Genomic DNA, 5,217 nt, shown 5'->3' with positions numbered 1-5,217 from the left:
TGCAAGTGGGTACTTTGTACAGGAAATTAAATTTATTGCCTACAGTTTTGGAGGCTGGGAATTTCAAAGTGCAGGGAACACATCTGCTGAGCTGCTGCTTTGGTGCTGACTCAAGGTGTCACATTTCAGGACAGGCAGGATCAGAGGGTGACTAAGTCTTCACGCCGTCTCCTTCTACAGCCCTCGAGCCACGCCCACTATTCCAAGAAGGGGTCAATCCGTTCACAAGGGTCCGGTGGTCCTCGTAATGCAGTCACCTCCTCAAGGCCCCACCTTACAACTACCACAGTAGCATTTCCCACCCTCTTAACACTGTCACGGTGGGGGTCAAGCTTTGGGGGGACGTTCAATCCAAAGCAGTTCAGCTGTGCCCTTCAGTAGCAATGTGTCCTAGAGAAGACAGGAAATACAGTGCAAAAAATGTTTGTTACAAATATAACATACTAATATAAAGTCTTAACATCCAGTATATATAATACATTTTACACATTAATGAGAAAAAGCAAATAATCAAAAAAAGTGATGAAATGGCATTGAAAAGAAAATTCACAGTGGAGGGAATACAAATGCAAATAGAAATTAACTGCTACTTAAAATACCAATGAGATCAGATGATAATATTTCACAGTCCATAGCCTGGCAAAAAGTTTTATTTCTCTTATTTATTTATTTATTTATAGAATCATTATCGATTATACATACTTTGGGGATTCAATGTTGACATATGTTGATGAAATCAATGTTACTAGTGTGCACATTGTTACAAATCGTACTTATTCTTTTTGCCCCTTGTCCAGTCTCTCCCCATCCCCTTCCCCCTCCCCTCCCCCACCACTGATATCTCTAGATTTCTTCTCTCCCTCTGAAAGAGGAATGGTTACTCTTTTGATTTGTTGCCCAGATGATCTGTCCAATGCTTAAAAGTATGTTATTGTCCCCTGGTATTATCATAGAGCAGATGCTTGTCCTGTCACTCTGCATGGGCTTTGTGGAGAGAGACATCCTCTTCTTTTCTTTGGACTCTGCTGGTGACTCTCCTTGTGTCAATGCACTAAAGTGCCTGGTGGACCATCTGTGTGGTGGCTGTGATGTCTTGCCACTTTCAGGGCAGCTGAGGTTACTGTGGAGGCTGTGCTGGGTCACCCACATGCAGGTGATGTTTTTGACATTCTCCTTGGCCCTGGTGGTATACCTGGTTGTGGGTGGGGGTCCGGTCCCCAGCTCCATACCTCGGGTCCCCTGATGGGCCCTGAGGTACTGGTGGTGTATCTGGGCTGGAAGTAATTTCTTGTCCTTTGGTTACTTCTAAAACGGGGGAAGTTCCTGTGAGAACCAAAACTTGAGCTGTGTTGTTGAGCTAAAGTGCTGTTTTGCTGCTTCTCGGGAAGACTTTTTGTGCAGCTCAGGGTTTCATGGTTGATATTGTAGGTACTTCCAGCTCTGAAAGACCAGGTGCACCTGAGTTGTGTAGAAACTCTGATCTGGGCCTGAATCTTTTCGTCAAACTGCACCCCATGCAATTCTGTATTCCTGACCAGTCTCCTCTGAGTGGTCCTGTGTTGACTGGGGAGTGGATTGGCTGTCCTTGCTGTGCCCCCGTGTTTTCTGGGTGGGCCTGTCTCTCCCACCACCTATACTCCAAACACTTCCCATGGGACAGGCCCTGGGACAAATCACCAGCCTCTGAATGGATCCCTATTTTCAGCTGTCATGGCTCCTTGATCCTGTGTGGGTCCATGGGAACCTTATTAGTGGTCTTGCTGTCCTGGGGGCCACCAAGGCCCTCTTCTCCCCTGCTGCCTTCAAGCAACTCCTTCTGAAGGGGATAGCTGCAGCTTCTGCTGGCTCCTGCTCCAGGCACTCTGCAGTTCCAGCCTTAAAGCGGCCATGGCCCCCAAATGCTCTAAGCAGTTTTTTCTCTCTCTCATCGTGGCTTCTCAACCTTCATGAACTCCGTACGTCTCTCCTGTTCCTTTGAGCTCCAGCAGCCCCAGCTTGGCTATTGGTACATTTTTATAGTTGTAAATTGGTTGATTTGTGGGAGAGAGTGACACTGGGGACTGTCCATTCTGCCATCTTGAGCAGAACCTGGCAAAAATTCTTAAAAGGTGGAATACACATATTGTTGGTCATTTACAGAAAACAGTAAGGCTACTTACATGCTGCTCTTTAGAGTGCACCTTGGTATATGTATACTGGAGAACAATATGGCTATATCTACCTAAGCTGAAGATTTTCCTACTCTTGGGAATGGTTATTTTGTTTTATGGAATGTAGTGTTGCCAAGTGAGATCTTGAAACTAAATTTGTTATGAGTTTGTCTTTTGACATTAGTCAGGAGTTTCCTTGAAAATGAAGAGCTGAGAAAATTCTCTTGAACCCCTGCCAGTTATATTGTCCCTAATCAAGATTTCTACAAATTTGTAATTAGGTATAAAAGCCTGTTCTCAGGCCTCCTTTACTTACCTACTAAGATTCTGATTCCACATATTCTTTCTCTGTGTGTTTCCAAAAATGAAACTCAACACCTCTTTGAATTCTTCGAGGTAAGTCTACTCATACACGTCACGTTCCTGAGGACAGTAGACTCTACTGAAGATTGCATGGGGAGTCAGGGGACCGATTTGTGTCACAGCCATGACAAAGAGTGTGGGGAATATGCATTATGGTTACAAATGTTCGGAAGAGGGGGAAGTAGGAAGAGGTTGGTTAACAAATACGAAAATATGGTTTGAGCTCACCAGTTAGCTCAGTTGGTTAGAGCGTGGTGTTAATAACGCCAAGATCAAAGGTTTGACCCCTGTACCAATCAGCAAAAAGAGGAAAAAACCAAAAAAACAAAACAATAGATTTCCCTACTCTCTGACTCAGCCACTACGGATAAGCCAAAGAGAAATCTTACTTGCCTGCATAAAGACAGCTGCCGAAGGATGTTCATAGAGGCCTCACTTGTAACAGGAAAAAAAGAAAAAGGAAGAAAGAATAACAGCTAGAAAACGTCTACAATGGATAAATCGTCCCTACTGCATCAACTGCGATATATTTACAGATAAATCTTGCCCATATAATGTTGGATAAAAACATAATCAACTGTGTGCCAGACAAATATGTATAATCAATTGTTTTCCAATAAAATTTTTTTTTTTTTTGCAGAAAAGTACATTCTGTATTAAAAACTTTACAGTATTAATACCTCGGTATGAGCATCACAGTGAGTACGTAGGAATGAACACCAAAGTCAGGACGGTCGTTCCTCCAACTACACTGGTAATTTCTTGTCTCTTAAATTGGGTGGTGAACATGTAGATGTGGGTTATGGTTATATTATACTATGTACCTTTTTGTTTTTCTTAAATTCATCACCAGACATTACTAAATTAAAGTAATATATGCTGGTATACGCTTACAAATGTATAAGAATAAACTATAAATTCTTAACAGTGAAACTTTATCCACAAATCCATGGGAGAGGTCTGGACAGTGAAGTGGGAATGACAGGTGACTTCTTATTGATGTCATACATTAGTGTATTTATCTCCATCTCAAAGAGATTTTTATTAATAAATTTAACTAATATTTTAAAACTGTATTTATAACATCTGCTTTTAGATCAGACATAAAAAGAAGAGGAAGTTATCACTGACCTCACAGCAGGAAGACTCAGAACATGTTCCTTGAATGAGTGAAGGAAGGAAGGAAGAAGGATGAGACGTGCAGGGGACAGATCCGAAGGGCAGTTGTCCGTACAGAAACCTTTCGTGGCTGCGGCCATGGACTGAGAACAAAGTCATACAGGGGCCAAGTCAGAGCAGCGATTCTGCCCACACCGCGCCTTCTTTCCTTTCTGAGCAACGTGTCCATCTTCCTCAACTTGCTTTCCCGTGCTCTATAGCGGCCTCTGCACTTTTCCTTCTCACCACCCCAGACCCTTTCACTCTGAATCGGAGCAGAGGAGTGAGGATATTACAGTTTTGTGCTCTGCTGCATAAGATCCCATGCAGGCTCGTGTAAAGGGAGAAGATATCAAGGACAGAATCTGAGGGAGTGCAGGCGTGGGAGAGCGTGTGGAAGAGGAAGGAAAACAGAAAACAGACGGAATGAGCAAACTGGGGCTGGTGGATGAAGGCATATTGCTGAGCACTTAGTTGGAGTGTCTTTGGGACTTGGGGAAAAGCCATGGAGAGCAGTATGAGTGGGATGGTGGGAAGGAAAGATGGAAAGAGAGAGTTTCTGGTGGACATGTGAAGGAGGGATGATGATTACAACCCTTAAAGGGCTGCAGTCCAGGAGCTATACTTAAAGTGGAACAATTGAATGGATTCTTTGGGTCAGTTTTCATCCCTGAGGGTGGAAAACCTGTCTCCCCCATGCAAAATGAACTTCCTGAAGGGAATAAAGCCACCCTGGGTAAGGAAGTCTATGTAGATGTGAGCAGGAAATATATCTGTAGATGTGAAAACACGGGGGGAGGTGACCCACTGCATGTTCAATATATAATCTTGATTCTATTTCTGGGGAAACAACTCCCATGTGGAGAAAAGGGAAAATAGGGCAATCAGAGACTTAAGCATTGTGTGTTTGTCTACTAAGTCTAGCACCCAGGCCAGTAGCTGCCATTGCTGTCCATCCTTTGAAGCGTCACCATTTGGGAGGCCGTGAATGTGCTGGAAAGAGCCTTCCAGGTCTGCAGTTAAAGATCTGGGTTTTCAACATGGTTCTTCCTCACTTCTCTACTCTGTACCTAACGCCAAGAAAGCGGCGAGAATGCAATTGAGATTAAATGGCATCATTTCTGCAAATCGTGTCCTCCAATACCTGGGCAACTGTCCCCGGTGTTACAACTGCAGAAGCACACTGTCCCGACTCTGCATTGTCACCCAGCAGTTGTACCCACTCCTGCCGTTTCCCCAGTAGCGTCTTCAGGGGCAAAGCAATAGTTACAGGGAGGGCAGTTCTACTTCTGATCGCGCCTCTGTGTGTGTGTGTGTGTGTGTGTGTGTGTGCTCTTTCTGACTCTGTATGTTTGGATGCACGTGTGGTGTGAGTGTTTTTATATACTTTGACCTGACTGACATCAATTAGTGACTTGCAGCACAGTCTGAGTTCTACATGCTTTCTCTGCAGATAATAAAAATGATAATGATTATGTAATTATATAATACTAGAAGGTACATATGTAGCACTTTCTTGGCTCCAAGAGCTCATTTTAACTCACTT

The sequence above is a fragment of the Galeopterus variegatus genome, unplaced genomic scaffold (assembly GCF_000696425.1).
Source record: "Galeopterus variegatus unplaced genomic scaffold, G_variegatus-3.0.2 Scaffold7741, whole genome shotgun sequence".
Taxonomy (NCBI): domain Eukaryota; kingdom Metazoa; phylum Chordata; class Mammalia; order Dermoptera; family Cynocephalidae; genus Galeopterus; species Galeopterus variegatus.
The sequence above is the reverse complement of the archived record's forward strand: the minus strand, read 5'-3'. Positions refer to the sequence as shown.